The sequence below is a fragment of the Dermacentor silvarum genome, chromosome 5 (assembly GCF_013339745.2).
Source record: "Dermacentor silvarum isolate Dsil-2018 chromosome 5, BIME_Dsil_1.4, whole genome shotgun sequence".
Classification (NCBI taxonomy): domain Eukaryota; kingdom Metazoa; phylum Arthropoda; class Arachnida; order Ixodida; family Ixodidae; genus Dermacentor; species Dermacentor silvarum.
The window spans coordinates 118,273,494-118,291,964 of NC_051158.1; positions in this window are offsets into that span (position 1 = coordinate 118,273,494).

Genomic DNA, 18,471 nt, shown 5'->3' on the forward strand with positions numbered 1-18,471 from the left:
ATTCCAACAGCCACGTGATGTTTTTCCTCTGCATGGAGATTACCTCTGACCGGTATATGTGCGAGCATCTTTGTGAACCGCTTTCATGACCTATGCCAATTTCATGCTCTAGTTATGAAATAAAACTGGGTTTATGCGACGAGAACAGTTTCTGCGTGGAGCTTTACTGGGTTTAGGAGTGGGCTGTGCTTGTTTAGCGACTGCTGTACACGCTTCTATCGTAATTTTGGTACATCGATTTAACGATGCCGCTAAAGTAAACCAGAAACGCTATCTCACTGCATTTTTTTTTGCATGCGCGGTATATCCTAGAAATGGCAAGAATGTGATCATCCAACTTTTTTTTTTATTTACGGGTGCTGTACATTGTCTTAGTCTGCTGAAAACGTTTGTAAGGTTGCCGGAGTCTAAGCCGAGTGAGTTGTGTACTTGCGTCGTGTGTTTCATGTTCCTCGATTGTGCGTTGCCAGGACGCAGGGCATTATTAATTACTTATCCGGGGCCCTTACCTTCTACTAATTACTTCTATGTAGCTTTGAGCGACTGCTAACTCACACGCCCTGAGCAGGATTTGTCTGCCAGCGCGGCTGCTTTGAAATTGGTAGCTGTTGATTTCTACACGCGAAGCACTCCATATTTTAATTAATTTTGCCGCTTGTCTACACATATGGCATGTTTGCGTCGAGAAGCAATAAAGCGCAGCTTTCCGCGTCCATTTACTGCTTTACTAGACATGGTGCATTTCTTAAAGTCCGCATGGGCGGTCACCGCTGGTGTTTTCTTTCCAATATAGTGGACACGAATCGATGCAACAAATACATATTTGCGCGCTGGATGAGTTAACATCCATAATTCTGATAGATGGTTCTCGCTTTTCGTTAACTTAATCTTAATTGTAGTGCGCATGTTCCTAGGGGACTTACTCTAAACTGGGCGCGTAACCGCTTGTTTATAGACATCAGTTTTCTCGCTAATGTCGTTGGCTTACACCATGGGCACTGAGCGAGGCGGTGTGGTTTACGCTGCTCTACCGAAGGTACCACCACTAGCTCCGGTTATAGCTAACTAGCAGGGTGTTGAATGAATAAAAAAATGCTAGTTCGAGTCAGGATTAGCCCGCTCCGATTTCGTTCCTATTCGGATATATAAAAATATATAATAGTTCGCGAATCGGTTCGCAATACTAAACCGGTTCAGCAGAGTAAATTTTATCCAGCTCTCTGGCGAAACGCCGCATAGTGCTATCGACTTGTTAGCATGGCGCAGGCGTTGTCAGGAAGTGGGACAAGTGGGCTTTTTGTAGATGATAGATATGTTTTTTAGATAATTTCTTAGATAATTCAATGTTCCCCAGGTATAGCAGCCATACACATAAAGACGGTCATCTTAGGCACTGTCGTCGCAAGAATGTGAAGCGCTTCGACGCATCTTCGCTGATTCCCGCGATTCCTTGTATTGGCATCTTTATTAAGTTAGGCCATAATAATTAACCAATGTAGGGGTGTTTGAATACCACAGCTTTCAAATGGAATCACGATTATGAGTATTTGAGAAAAGCTAGCGTTCCCAATCGAATATAGTATTTCTAATTTCTCATAAAGTGGAATCAATCATTTTGGGTACAAACTATTGCAGATGCATGTTGTACAGTGCTAATAAAAGTATTGCCCTTTGTGCACCGAAATAGCAAAGTTCAATGCTACCATACCACGCATCATTTGGAAACAATATAAACTTGATGGCATTGGTAGAACCATAAACTTATTTGTCCAGACTGGAACCAGCGATTTCACAGGCTGCCTAATACGCGACATGCTTATTCAACGGCTGCTAGCGTTTATGCATACGCGACGTCCTCCGAGTGTTTGTTCAAAAACTCGATCGTCCGCAGAAATGAATATTTGATAGCTGCGAATAGCGAATTCTCGTTTGAAGACTATTCCTGTTCCAAATTTCAAATAACTGCACACACCTAATAAGAAATACTAGTCTTGCGATAGGTATAGGCGCACAGATTTGTAAACGCAAGTTCTGCTGGTCACATGGAATTGCCGTAAGGTTTCTTTCTAAATGTATCATTTTAATTTAGTGACATAACATAGCAAGCATAAAGAAAAAGAAAACTTGGTCGAGAATATATCCTAAATAAAAGGCGTCGTTAAGTATAATATTCTATTGTATTACACGCGCAATGATTACGAGCGACAATATTCATGTAATTTGAAGTAAGCTAATCTAAAACATACAGCAAACACGCTTTATGTGCATCGCAATGTGCAAAAGTCAACTATGAAAATTTGCATGTAATGTGCATGCTGCGCTGCATCAAGAGCAATTTATGCACTGAAAGCCGGCTATGGCCACTATATTTTTCAATCAATGTTGCCATTGTTTTCAGTGGAGGCCATAAACTTGCAGTGGAGGCCACAAATTCGACAAACGCCCTTGGACTCTCCCCTCCATCGGCTGGTGCAAAGCACCCAGGGCCTTCATCCCGTCCAGTCGGACTGTTTTGCGCTGTTGATTGACAGTGGAAGCCAACGTTTGCTTTCACTGTGTCTCCATAGACATGCTTTCGAATGGAATATCCGGAAAAAAGTTCGCTATATCTTCAATGATTATTGCCACACACAAGGAATGTGACTTTACTGCTTAAACACTGTTGACTCCGAATAAAGGCGCACTTCGGCCTCAAGAAAAGTCAGCCTCAACCGCCGTGGCTGCTTAGTGGCTACAGTGTTGGGCTACTAAGCACGAGGTCGCGGCATGGAATCGTGGCCGCATCGGCGGCATTTTGATGCGGATAAAATGCAGAAACACCCCAGTACTTAGATTTAGGTGCACGTTAAAGAACCCCAGGTAGTCCTAATTATTCCGGAGTCCCCTACTACGCCATTTCTCAATCGGATCGAGGTTTTGGCACGTAAAACCCCATAATTTAATTTATTTAATTTTAAAATGCAGCCTAATGTTTGTTACTTGGAGGCGGTTAAAGCTAGATAATGGATTAGTTTGAACTCTCAAACTTGTGATTGGCACAAAGAGAGGCATATAGAAAGGCATAGATACTTGAAAGTATATGTGCCTTTCAAACTTCTATCTGTGAACTTCAAAGCTTTTACTCAAACAGTAGACACAACAACATTAGGAGATAAAATCAGCAAGGGTATGATTTTAGACAAACTATTGTGTCACATGCAGAAATTAACGAGGCCTCCCAGAGCCCCTTTGCTCGTCAGGTGCATAATGACCGTAATTTTTGGTCTATAACTCACACCTTTGTGTAAGTCGCACCCCTCCTCAAAAAGGCAGTCTTTCAGAAGAAGAAATAAAATTTATTTAAAGTGCTGGCACTTTGATTTTAGTAGCCTTCAGCTCTGTGGAGGTAGATGACCAGCGAAGTTGTGCATGTGGTGATTGACCGCTGCTCCGGTGAAACGTTTCCAGTTTCCCGGATCGGGACCACATGGAAGGTTCGCATTTCTTTTTGCCTCGCGGTCCTGGCGGGCAGCACGTTTACGCCTGGCGTCCTCGTCGGTGGCCTCCTTCCGCCGCCGCCGCACCCATTCCCTTTTCTGTTAACGCCGTAGTTCTTGGATGGAAATGTGTTCTCCTTCAAACCGTACAACGCGCGGGCAACCCCTTTCACAGTCAAAGGAGAACTGAGGAAATAAGCCTACGTAGAGCATGGCGTCAGGAGACCGAAGACACTTAGATTGGTAGGCACTAGTTTAAATACGCGGTTTGGCGTACGTGTGCGAACGTAGACATAGCCGACGCGGGTCAAAGTTATTGTTGCAAGTGAGCGGAGTGCTTGAAGCCTGCTTCACCTCCGCCTCGGGTCAGCCCGGTACTGCACTATCTTCGAGATTCCTGGTCTATGGACGTCGATCCACTGGAACCTAGCCATATACAACTTCGCTGCAAAACGTATAGAAATCGCACCGGTGTATAAGACGCACCTGCTCATTCAGTGCAAGTAATTTTCCTATGTTTTCCTCGGTGGCATTGTTTGTTGATTTCTTATTGTATATATACAGGATGTTTCAGCGAACACTTTCAAAAATTCTTAGAGGTTGCCTGTGGCAGATAGACAATTCTAGTTCATGAGCTATTCTACTCGAAGAGGCGGACATTACTTGCACAAGAAATTGAAATGAATAATCGAATAATTAACAGAAGTTCAGTTATTAAGTTTTTAACTAATTATCTGATGGCACATATTGCAATTTACAAATAGTAGCCGTGGAGCTCGCAAGGCGGATCCACTTGGAACGAATTCTCGGGATGACACCAGTTTCGAGATATTAATTCCTGAACTTTGCGGAGCAATGTATTGGCGTTCCAGTTAGGTTCTTAAGAAAACGTCGCTTTATGCATTCAAGCACAAAATTAACTGGAACGTCAATGCATTTCTCCCCAAAGTTCGGGAATTAATATCTCGAAAGTGATGTCATCCTGAGAATTAATTCTAAGTGGATCCGGCTTGTGAACTCCACGGCTACAGCTTGTAAATTGCAATATTGGCCGTCAGGTAATTAGTTAAAACTTAATTAGTGAATTTTTGTTAATTATTCTATTATGCATTTCAATTTTTGTGCAAGTAATGTACGCCTCATCGAGTAGACCCGCTCATTAACTATAATTGGGGTATCTGCCACAGGCAACCTTAAATAAATTTTGAAAGTGTTCGCTGAAACACCCTGTATATATATATATATATATATATATATATATATATAATATATATTTACCGGTGTCAGGCGCCATTCCATACCTGAAAATGTAGTGGACTGCAGTGGGACTCGAAATTGCGACCTTCACAAGCCTGGTGTTCTACCTCTGCTCTACGCCACCACCTTGTCAAACTGATTCCCTCAGTTTTATTACAAATTTAGTGCAGTCAAAGACACGATCAGAACCTAAATTGTGCACCTCAATCGCTTCGTTTTATTGAGGACCACGTTCTTAGGGGTCACCGAAATCTACGCGGACGGCGGCAGGCGCACAATTGTGGCAAGTATTTTCTTCCACTGAAGACCGTTTGCTGTTACGGGTGACCACGACCTTTGGCTATTGGTGGTAGTACGTATAAGTGTGTCCGACCAGCATGAGTGAAGAAAGCTGATAATATGCGAGTGCGGAAGACAGTTTTTCATCTTATAATAGAACTCAAGAAGGGAAACAGTGAACACAAGCAACAAATGCTAGAGCACGTAACGAAAAACGTCCTCCAGCAATCTCGGAGGGCGTGATTGGAAAAGGTAAAACGGGATGTTTATCACGGTTGATCATCCGCAAACGCTTAAGCCTGGCCGAGTTTCCTTGAATACGTGTGCGATCAAAATGGTTGGCTACAAGCCCTTGACAAGGTTATTAATATGTGGCTGTACCTACGGAGGCGTAGCGAAAACATGGCATAACTTGAGAATCACGAAACAGGGCACAGTAGAGCACTGCACGGGCCGGGGCCGGCCCAAAAGCCCGGGCCCAGCCCGCGGGCCGGGCCGTCCGAAGCGTTTGTCGGCGGGCTCGGGCCGGGCCCGGGCTTAAATCCGCGGGCCCGGGCCGGGCTCGGGCTTGAGGCCGCAGGCCCGGGCCGGACTCGGGCTTGAAGCCACGGGCCCGGGCCAGACTCGGGCGTGATCATTGAATGGCCTAAATAGGCCTTCGAGCACACGCGACCGTTATGCATTTTATGGTTCAATGCATTCTGTGCCAAGCTGAAGTGACACGTGCAAAATGACTGTCAGCATCATCATCAGCCTATATTTATGTCCACTGCAGGACGAAGGCCTCTCCCTGCGATCTCCAATTAACCCTGTCTTGTGCTAGCTGATTCCAATTTGCGCCTGCGGATTTCCTAACTTCATCACCCCACCTAGTTTCCTGCCGTCCTGGAGTGCACTTCCCTTCCATTTGCATCCATTCTGTAGCTCTAATGGTCCATCGGTTATCCATCCTACGCATTACATGGCCTGCCCAGCTCCATTTTCCCGCTTAATATCAACTAGAATATCGGTTATCCCGGTTGTTCTCAGATCTACACCGCTCTCTCGACTGTATATCTTATCAGATGACTACATCTTATCAAACAAAATAGTAAAACAGATGAAGTTCTCATTTTTAACAGCGGAGCTGTTTCAGCCGGGCCCAGTGGCGTAGCCAGAAATTTTTTTCGGGAGGGGGGCTCAAGTTGCAACGCGGCCTCCTCCTTATAAAAGTTGTCGAGGCATCAAATACATGAATAATAACTGCATTGCCAATACCATTGTATATTAGGTGCTGAAAATGAATAATTTAACGCTACGCACAGTCAAGACAAGTAAATTATGTGTTTCTTTCATAAAAGAATAGCTTCGTATGTCCCAAAAATTGTGGCAGTAATAGCTGATATCAATGCTTCCGCGTTTTTTTGGGCCTATCTAATAAGCAAAGAAAATATCACGCGAACTTTAGAACTATATCAGTTCGAAACCAGCAAAGCAGTGCATGCAGCTGGTATGAAAAACATAAAGGCCATAAAATGAACAAGTTGACAAATATTTTGATGAATCTTTGTCATTTAACAACCTTGTTTACATTTTTGTACATATGCAACGGCCAGGGAAAAACCTCAATGACGCTGTCCTTCGTTGTAATGGATTGCGCAGCAGCAGATGTTACCGGTCGTATATTGTAATTGCACCGAAATTATAGTTGCAATAACGAGTACATATAAAAAGCAGAAGTTCCGCAAAATATACATTAGAAATGCGAAGATACAATGGAATATACAAATGCCAAGATAAACGGCAAGAAAGTGCCGCGTGAAACCAAGTTCACTACTTGTATACACAAAACCTCGCAACAAGATATTTAAGTATACGTATAAATCTGCAATAAATCTGCGTATCTAAGGAAGCGTCATTGTATATAATGCGTTAAACAAGACAAATAAACATGTTGCGCAGTCACAGATAGTAAACTTCACGCATACGAGTATAAAGACAGACGATCCAGACAAGAACAAAACTATGATCTCAGAAATTGTGATATGCATTTGGGCCATGCTGCGATCGCGACAGAACCATGTGGCTAGAATAAGAGAAAAAGAATGCAGAAATCAATACGAAAATGCGTATTTTAAATGCCTGCACAGCGGCTACAATTATTCTGCACCCAAAGTCAAAGAAGGCTATTGATTTGTTTAATAAAACAAGTAAATACATGCAGCTAAAAAGGAAAGAAAAGGACAAACGAAAGCCACAGATGAAGCGGCAAGTTGATTTACCCAACATCCGAGTGCGTTTTTGGGAAACGCCGCGTGTTCCGGGCTTTCAATGAGATAGGTTTGTCAAAATTGGTGATTGATGTCCCCGTAATTTTTGTATTCCCAGGATAATTTTGATCATCATGCTAACTGTTACAATAAACGGTGAAAATTTCTGTGGTTTTAAAAGCTAATGAACAGTCATACGTTATCATAATTACGAGCTTATAGAGGAACGTGAAGGAACAGATATTTTTACAGGCATTGATTTTTGCTGCTTCGCTATCTAAACGATAAACTTTACTCGGCGGGGAGGTTTAGCGATGCGTTCAGTAACTTCGGACACGTTGATGGCGACGTCTCTGTGGGCGTATAGAAGCGCCAGCATAACCAAGCGTTCCTCATTGTAAAGCGCAAGTGGTTTTTTTAGTAATTTCATGTTTGAAAATCTCTCTGCGCTGGCAGTGGCACTGGAAGGGCGACTACAATATGCAGCAGTTTGTACTAGAGCACTGCACGGGCCGATTTTTTTCAGCCCGGATCCGGCCCGGGCCCGTTTTACTTTGGGCTGCCCGGCCGAACCCGAACAAAACTTTTATGGCGAGACCCGGGCCCGGCCCGGGCCCGGAAATAATCTACGTTACCAGCCCGGCCCGGCCCGCCACCCCTTTACCTTAGGCCCGAGGCCCGGCTCGAAACCGGCCCGAACCCGGCCCGAGACCGAAAAATACATGTTTGTCAGAGTTGAGACGCCCGAGAATAACTCGCTGCACGTTACATGCACACCACCAGAAATCCCGAGCCCGGCCCGGGCCCGGGTCAAAAAGCACACGCCGTGCCCGAGCCCGGCCCGAGCCCGTGAAAAACCTCGCTACCCGGCCTGGAAGCGACAATTCTTGGTGCCTGGTACCAGCCGACGTCGGAACAAACTGCTTTAAAAGCGCTATTACGCTTTTTAAAAGAAACAGGACTTAGTGAAAAACTATAGAATGTGCGGACTGATACGTTTCTTTTAGTTTTCTTTTAATCTTCTTTTGTTTTCTAATCTTTTCTGCCCTTACCCCATCCCCCTGTGCAGAGAAGCCAACCGGAAACTTAACCTGGTTAACCTCTCGCCTTTCACCTCTTATTTTCCTTCCTTCCTTCCTTCGATATCGTTGACGTCCTTGTTTACGTACCTTGCACAAACAGTAAGCTGTTCGATTCCCGCAATATCCGTCGTTTCGTCAGCAAGTACGGCGAAGCAGCCGGCAGCGTTCACATTTGCATCTAGGCTTTCTTTGATAATTTCACCACAAATTTCTATAATTTGGTTTTGTACGTCTGGTTTAAATACGAGGCATTACTGGGGCAACTTTCCAAATGGTTCTTCAGATGTGTATCTCCACAATCAGCCGGCATGCGAAGAAGCGTTCTGGAAATACCAGTATTTTCAGCGGGGGCGTTACTTAAATCCATAGGACCAGTGTCCATAGGATCGCCACGGAGAGCAAGACCTTGCCGCCCGCAAAAAGAACTGTCTCAAATTAAATAGGCCGTTGAGTTTCTTCTGGTTTCTCTTATTTTACTTTGCCTGCCCTGGTCCAGCTTATCGATCACATTGGGCGCGCTTCCTGAAAATGTTTGGAGAAAATTATCAGATGCCAGCGGACAGCCACGGTGATATTTAATATTTTCGTTTGTGTGAAAGATTGCGAGCGCGTGCTTCCATTTCTGGAACAGCTTAGACACGCGCGTTCGAGTGCGTGCATGTTGGCCCAAGTTTGTAAAAACATTAAACCCAGAAAGTTCCAGAATTAAAAATCAGAAGCACGCCTTTGGAAATGTCAGTGCACTTTTCGCGTCAAAAGTGTATGAGAACTTTATACCCATCAAGTTTCGGAATTGAAATCCATGCGCTCCGTAGATTCCGGTGCCGCTGCGAGATGCCACGACGCGCCCGCTCGCTATCGAAAATCCCTTGGAACTTTGTGCTCGGCTGGGGCTCCTTATGTTATGTGACTCCAGGTGCATGGGCGTTTCCACGAAATCCAGCCCGAGTTCGCAATTTTCGCGCCGAAATGTCTTTTCGAGTGTCAAAAAGACGTTGTAGACAAAATCCACAATGATTTCCGGCGCTGGTGGTTGTTTTGGTCGGCGGTGCATGACAGCACGAAAAAATTTCGGGGGGGGGGGGGGGGCTGAAGCCCCCTCCGCCCCCCCCCCCCCCCCCCCCTGGCTACGCGCCTGGCCGGGCCTAATGTGTCCGCTGAATCCAAAAATGTGGGCCGATTCTGGCAGGAGTGCAGAAAGGGTCCAAGCGCAATGGCACATACACCTGTGAACTAGCGAAGCTGGGCCTGGATAAGTCTAGCTAAGAATGGTGGAGACTAATTGCCTATCGACAGACAATTGATAGACAAGCATAGCTAGCTAGGCGATAATCGACCAATAATCAATAAATTTCAGAAAATGCTGGGGATGACTTGGTAGTGCTTAGTCTAGGCCAAAAGCCAGGGCTAGCTAGGTGCCGATCATCTCCACTGTCTCTTTAGCATTGCGCCGCCAGTGCAAGCTACGGAAATTTTTTTTCTTTTCCGCGAAAACGAACATTGTTTCCGCGTAAGGAAAAATAAATTATACAAAGAACCACTCCTCAAACCATATCCATGTTACCGCTTTTGTGATCGCACTATTACCACTGTCGATACTATGGCATTATTTTAGCGCTAAGGCCATTTACTTTTGTGCTTCAATGCATAAAACAGCGTTTTCCTCAAAAAGTTAACTGGAACGCCCATGCATTTCGTGGGACACTTTGAAAATTAATATCTGCAAACTGGTTCAGCCCTGAGAATTCGTTCCAAGTGTATACGCCTTGCGAACTCAGCGGCTATAATTCGTAGATCGAAAGATGTGCCGTAAAATAATTAATTAAAAAGTTAATTCGCGTAATTATGTTAAATATTCAATTAGGCGTTTTGACCATCCATTAGGCCATCCATGCCAGAATTAGCCTGGAACTACATAAAACAATTAGCCTCCTTCGAGCGTCGTCGGATTAATGCGAGCACAAGAAATCCTCAGATATGGTCAATTCCATACTTCAGAACACTCTATAAGCATCAGTCGTTAATACATTACCTACCATACACTTTGAACAGATACAAAAATGGCGGTAATTTCAGTAAGAAAGAACTCAGCTGACACTTTGGTCGCTTGTAATGTATCTGATGTGATTATTATTCTGCCTTTGTGTATGGTTCTGAGTATATAATGTAAACCCTGTTTCGTTTTCTTAGCAAATGTTGATCTTGTAAAATTCAGTCTCATGCTATGTTGTATAGCTGCTGTTGCATTGTTTTGTATAACTAGTATTGTTATTGTAGTGTTGTTTAAAGTGCATTCTGTTAAAACTTTTTCCAATTCTGTTAACTCGCCGTGACGCAAATATTCTTTCTATTTCCGTTCATAGCTATTTCGTCTATGAGGAATTCCAGCGATAGCTGGAAATATATGTGAATTATTGTGCATGTGTGCACACTGTTGGCTGTACTATTGCCTTGCCTGGTCTTCTGGGTCACGTCAAGCTACATATGTAGCTTTTAGTCCAAAATGACCGCCCAGCATGTAAACTGGACAATAAATTGATTTGATTTGATTGATTTCGTCGGACACTTTGAAAATGATTATCTCGAAACTGGTTTAGTCCTGAGAATTCGTTCCAAGTGGATACGCCTTGCGAACTCGGCGGCTATAATTCGTAGATTGAAAGATGTGCCATAAAATAATTAATTAAAACGTTAATTAGCGTAATTATGTTCATTCTTCAATTAGGCGTTTTGATTTTTCGTGGAAGTAATGGCCACCTCATCGAGTAGTTTAAGATCAAGGATGATAACTGCGCTATCTGCCACAGGCAACCTTTAAAAATTTGGTTCAGCTAAAATGAAACGCCCTGTATATTTGCATGCTAAATGACATCATAGAACCATAACGTACAAATCAAGGTAAGTGCATGCGCAGCACCAAAAAACTAGTAGGACAGGCAATGGGCCGAATTACTGATGTTCCCGTGGGAGAAACAAAGATTTCGGCCTTTTATTGCTTATATACTGCAGCTGAATAAACCTCGAGAAGGTGAGGCTGACAGATACGGTACAATCTGTAAGTAAAAGAAAATAATTTTTTTCTTACAGGCCGGGCCTGGTCATGCACACGGGGGCCCTAGCTAAGCTTAGTAATGAACGCCCGGGCCCGGGTCGGGCCCGGGTCGGGCCCGGGCTTGGAACCACGGGCCCGGGCCGGGCCCGGGCTGGTCTCCGTCATGTACGCCCGGGCCCGGGCCGGGCTCGGGCTTTGTATTACGGGCCCGGGCTGGGCTCGGGCCTCGTAAAGCGGGCCCGGCCCGTGCAGTGCTCTAGGGCACAGGCCGTGAGGTGAGTGGAGATACAGTTTTTTACATCTTTCTCCGAGAGTTAGCTCCAGAGCTGGGACAGCGCTAAAGCCTTCAAATATAATTAGGCACTTTGGTAGAATACTTTTTTTGAGAACTGAAGGCTGCTAATATCAGTAAAATATCAGTTTCTCTTGTCTTGCCCGGTCATCCAAAAGCTACGACTTAACCTCTACTGGGATTGGGAAGTCACTACTCGATATGATCGCCAAAACTCTTCGGTTTCACTTGCTGAACTTCAACGGAAGCCCGCTGCAGCGGCGGACGTTGTCAAGCTGTAATCAGAGCTTGAAGCGACCCGATGCGATGCATATGTGATTTGATTGCTTGTTTAGGATTGTATTTTTTTGAAAGTGGAAGTTGGATGAAGGCACATTTCGTTAAGTTGCATAGACTTTATTTTAGATCATTTAGCTGTTCATTACACGCACGCACGCACGCACGCACGCACGCACACGCACGCACACGCACGCACGCACGCACGCACGCACGCACACACACACACACACACACACATTTTCACGGACGACTCTACACTTGCACAGTATTGCCTTGTAGTAGCTGTGGTAGAGGTTCAGAAGCTCTGCCGTTGCCGATACATGGGATCAGCCTTACGGGCACGACCGCGCTCCCGCTTATGTTCGCGTACGGCAGCCATAGAGAAACATAGAGTTAAACAGCGGACAATCCCGTTGGGCTACTGTACTGCCGCCAGCGCCCGGAGCGGCTGGTCAGAACGCAAATTTTGTCTTCCGAGATTTTGGACGCGTAGATCAGCTCTGTTTTTGTGTCGGTTTTGATAACAATGCTTTAGATTCTGGTTTATTTTTGGCTGTTAAAATGCTCAACTACGTCCTCTATAGAGGAGCGCGAGAGCTTTAACATTTAATTTTAGGCATGCTATACATACAGACGTAATAAGCTCGCGGATTGCAACCTTTTTGCTAATAAACCGCCAAGCTTCTCGAAGAACCTAATCAAGGCTGAATTAGCTATGCAGATTAGAAAAATCATGCGATGAGAGCGGTTTTGATTGCAATTTTATGCCATTCCTGAGCCGCTTTTCTTCAATGCACACAATAGGAAGCAGTTGTCCCATACAAAATTGCATTTGTAATTACATAGAAAAAAATACTGCATCACACACATGATAAACACAAACACACAAGCCAAAGACACAGACCACAACACGAATGTTTTAGCAATGACAAGCAACGTGTCATGCATGCGCCTGTAGGCGTATGCATTATTCACATACAGTGAGCTAAACAGCCTTCACAAAATGCTCGAGCCGCGCCAAATAAAACGTTTAGTGTGTTGATACGGGTGAGCCGCAGATAACAAGTTCTTTTCTTTAAAGCAAACGTGTTGCGAGTGACTTGTGGAAATTGACGCGTTGGAAGTAATGCCAATGCTCTTCCGCAAAAGACGGGTGGCTGCACGGTACACGGACGCCGCGGCTCATATTCTATGCTACCCGTGCAAAATACGCTCACCCAGCATGACAAACGTCTTGCTAACAATATTCTTAACGCAAGGAACCGTAAATTATTTCTGCCTATATGTAAACTGTAAAAAATTCCGTAATTTTGCAGCAAAAACGCACGTAAAATTTACGTAGACCGTTCTGTTTTATGAAAAGCGGCGCGATTCTACGTAAAATAGACGGACGTTAGCTCTGTTTTTGAAATACGTAGAGCTGTCCGTAATTTCATGTGGAGGGAAACTGAACATGTTACGAGTGAAAAATTACACGACAAACAATAGTAAAGAAAAGACACTGTCTACTCTTACCGCCAGTTACAAAATATCACCACAGATAACGCTGTTTGAACATTATTCGCCGCGAGTAGTGAACACAAACAAGCAGGATAGGTTAGAGCGGTGGCGCAGATTACCACCCGTTCATCGCGCCTACACGCTGGGTTGAATTTCTCCGGCGCATTGTACGAGTGGCTGCAAATGGCGGATGGCGAAGGTGGTATTCCCGTGGTACGGTGTCTAGCCACCGTACCCGTGGCATTTGTGATTTCATTGTGAATAGGAATGAATCGGCGCTGGATTGTTACACAAGAAAGTGATTTAAGTGTACTTTTTTCGTCGTTGGTGCACGTCGCGCGTGCGAAATGCTCCGCGATGGCCGGTGATGGGCTCAATTGTGTTGTGTGAGCACGCTCTTTAACGAGATTCCTTGGCCATGAAGATTGACAAAGCTACATTGCGAGTCTGTGATAAAGATTTGTTGTGTTAATTGCATACTCACTACAACTGAGACGCGTAGGCAATATCAGCGGCGATGACGCGTCTAGCAGCCCTTTTGCCGTCTGTATGTGGCCGCTTGTTTACTGACGTTAGCATTCCAGTTTGTACTGTGTTGTGTTGTGCTGTGTGCTTGGCGTTCCAAAATTTGTGAAGTCGTTATACCCCTTAGCAATCTCTCCCGACATGGTGCAACGCTATGTTACCAATATTCGGTGACGCATTGCATGACAGTGAAAATTTTAGCCGTTATTATTTTTCTTTAAGCTTCGGACGCCGTGCCGTGGCTGGACGTGCATAATCGCAGTGTTCGCACCAGGGACTGGAAGATTTCTCGTGTATGAAGACATCATAGAGCATGTTCCATGAGCATGCCCCTTTATTATGATGAAAGGACGGTGTAGCGTGCTTGCTGCCGTAACTTTGCTACCATCTGCAGTGTTAGGTAACACGGATGTCCACGGGGCCCTTTCGAGTGTGGTTGAGCCCGAGCAATCGTGCACGATTGCAATTGAAAGTGTCCTTGTGATACCCATTAAGGGTCGTTGCAAAGGAAACGGATTATTTTCTACCTGGCAATCTGTATTCATATTTTTTGACAGCTACCAGGCTAACGATTAACGTTCTGCGCAGTACGTGAACATTTCACGTATTATCCGAGGGAGGATTGCCTCTTTAATTCTGCCCGTATGCGGCCGTAATTCTAAAGCGAATGCATGCTATAATTTTTAACGTAACCTTGACACAGAATAGCGGTGGCCAAACGTGCATTATGGACGTTCCAAAGTAATAAATATTCCAAGGAAGTATAAAAACAAACCAAAATATATGTCAACACTGATGTTTAAGGAAGGTTCACACTGACTGCCTCGAGTTGCATAGACTAATTGTCAATTTACACGCATCACTACAATAAATATTCTAACATGCATGCGAGTGTTCTTAGTTATGCAGGGCAAAATGTCAGTTCTCTTTTCGAATAGAAGGTGCTTCATAAAGTTTTCTGGCAAATGAGTTACACGAGGCCATTAGCACTTTATAAAATACTGTGAGCTGTCTCACAGCAATAACAGTAACTCAGTGACGAGCTTATACGCAAGAGTTAATTGTATATAAAAATGTTTGTGCTTTGCTTTGTATGACCGGTAAGTAAGTAGCTGATATCAGTATTTCATTTGCAGCTGTTGCACCAGTGAAGGATGTCTGTGTGCCACCTTGCATTCAGTTTCTCAGCCATAAGGGCCTGCTTGCAACACAAGTGGCAAAGCAGTCTGTTGCGTGGTGTTATTTGTTCTGGTAAGCTGTGCCATTCTATCGTATATCTTTCTTGCATATGCAGTCCTAATGGACATTGATTGCAAATGTTGGTGGAATGACAAGGCCTGTGCAAGTAGAATAATTGCTGCAGATGCATCCAAAAGATAAATGACGTTTTGTTTTTCCTGTGGCAACCAATTGGTTCAGCATGAAGACGTCGACTTGAAAGTGGTATTGTTTCATTCTTGTCTAGGTTGCACTCGGAGTGGGGTTCAAAAAACACTAATAGTGCCGGAATTCAGAATTTGAGGCTGCAGATAAAACATGCACCAATAAAATAATTCTTTGTCTAGTGTTGCTTTTACTGCGTATGCAAAAACACATGCATACTGACCTCTAACACTGTCATGCATGGGCTCCATGGTAACTAACTGTAGCCACTGTTAAGCTCACTGTTCAGCTAACTATAATAGGTGAAGATGCCCCGACAGATTTGCGTGCGACATTGGAATGTAACATAAAAAGGTTAAAATATAGCCTGAGCACACAGCTGTGTCTCGTGGTCAGGTGACCAAAATATATGAATATGTTGAAGGGAATGAACAGCACTACTGCCAGAACGAAATGAAGGCGACGAGCACAACAATGTATTAATTTTATCCGGTCTGTAGCACCATCCAGTTCCCTCCTAAACATGCACCACCAACCAGCCCAGTTTATAACGCTCCCGCAGTTCATCTGAATGCCTCAATTTGTAGAGAAGATAAAGTGATGACACACTAGCATGTGTTGGGGCTATTCTGCGAGTTTTGTATGTTTGGAACCTGTGTCATGAGGATTCTTCATTGTTCAAAACTTGATGTAAAACTGCAGAAAGCAGCATTAATAGCTACGTTGCTTCACCATCTTATGTCGAAGGTCTGTGCATGTTTCCTAAGGTAGTCCTTGAGTCATCGTCCTGTTTGCCCTACATAATTGCTGCTGTAGGGCAGTAGGACGTTGTAAACAGCACCAACTGCACTTGCTATGATCTCCAGCACATACATCTTGGTGCAAACTTCATACCTTGGCGTGGTCCGGTTTACATTTTCGTACTTGCCCAGATTGTCTGGCCCTGAAAATAAAAAGGTAGTTCCAACTTTTTCTATCAGTTTGCTTGAATTGACAGCTTGCTTTGTGTACATATTGTATTGCAGTGAAAGGCCTTGGCTTCCTTGAAGCACTTCGATCTTAGACGTCACCTAAGTTCAACTCCGTTAAATGCTTCTTTGCAACGCATGCCAAAAGGCAGTGCGAACACACTGTTAAAAGCAACCGTACTTGGGGCTGGAAGCTCTCCTCCACTTCGTATCAGATGCGAAGAGTGTTTCCTTATGTTTCTGTAGCAACAACACGCTTCAGTGTTCAAGTGCACTAATAATAAAGGCCAAGACAGTATTGAGCGTGGGGCATAGCTCCAGCACGATGCTCACCACAGAAAATCTTCAAGCCATTTTAGATATCGGAGCTTTCCTTGCCATAGTTTTACTTCCGTGAACACACCTGGCACGGTGGAGTGGACATTAAAAAATGACTCAGCCCCTTCAGTAGCCTTGCTTGGCAACTTCTCAGACAAGAACACTGTCAGGTAACTGTAAAACACTAGCTACTGTGGGCACCAGTGTAGCAATATTATTCTGCTCCATTGGCAACTTTCTCCTCTATATTATGTGAAGTAAGGCTACTAAATGGGTAGAGTGATTTTTTTCGGTCTTCTCTACAGTGCTAGATGAGTTCATTCATGTATGGGGAAAAACTACCACTAGACAGTCATCTTCCAATTCCGTACCGCTGGGCTTTCATTGGTGAGTGTTTTGTGTGCTGGAGCTATGCCTAATGTTTGAAGGAGGATATTCTGCCTTCCGCGGCAGCACACTCTTTGGCTGCGAAGCTCGTCACAGGAACACCAAAAAGCATCCTCAACAAGTTGAGGCATCACCAAGTGGAGGAGAGCTTCTGAAGCCAGGTCTAACATTTGTTCACAGTGGGGTGGTCACTGTTAAATCATATTCACAAGGTCAGCCATAGTCTGAAACAGACTGTTGGGAGAACTGGAGCTTTCATTTTATTTTTCACAACGAGCAATCGGGGTACATTCTGCGAAAAGGTGAGTTGGACCGAGCCTTGACGCGAAGTGTAGCAGGAGACACAATAGCAGTTCATGAACTGTACGGTTGTTGTTTACATTATCCCGCTATCCTGCAGCTGCAACTACGCAGGACACACAAGCCTAGTATATATATGTTTGTCTGTAAACAAAATTCTTTGCTGTGCTCGTGTTGTCTAGCCTTCTCCAGTCTTTTTGTGCTGTCCCCAGGTAATCGCATAGGTACACTCTTGCATAACCTGCAATTATGAGATTCATGCTTTGGAATATAATCAGAAACTGTGCCATATGGATGACAATTCATTAGACACGTAGTGTAAAAGAAAGTGGCTGTGCAGTGTGGGTAGGGCTCAAAAGTGCTTCTTTATAGCAATTATTATGTTGCTTCTAAAGCTTGAGATACAGCGATTCAAGCTATGTTTGTGAAAACAGTGCATCATGTTACAACGATATGTTACAACGCTCATATGAAACAGCTGGGTATTGTGAGAGGTTGCAGAAACTTGCATTCGACTTGCTTTCTACAGCATTTTATGAAGATGCTTTTTTAACTCCTCGTGTGTCGTATTCATGTCTTATCACAAATCTGTAAACAAGTATGAGGGTAATGCCATGGCCGCTTGATAAAAACGCACAGAAGCCGCCTGCCACGTCGCGCCGCCGTCAATGGGCGAACGCGTGGAAGGGGAGTTTACAGTTGTCGCTGCGTTTCGCGAGAAGGGCGATAGATGTGAAGGAGAACCCACGCGAGCCACTGGCGGGATGGAGCGATCATTAAAAAGGGCGGGCAGCTCAGTGTATTGTTGTTATTCGCGTGCATCGTTACCGTTGAGTGTCACTCAAGACAGTTTACGCATGCGTTATCTTTCATGTTTGCGGCACAATGCCGTGCAACGGTTGCGTGCCGCTAGGTACGACGAATACTTCGAAGAACCCCCGTAACCGCTACAACGAGTTCCCTAGCGACGCAGAACGCAGGGCAGGTCATTGGTGTGTGCTCTGCGTTTTACAGAGCGCGACTACAAGGCGACCACCAAGTTGAGTGTGATTTCGCCAACGGCGGTGCCGACGGTGCTGCCTGGTTATACCAGCTACATGAGCACAAGGACCACGCCAGCTCCA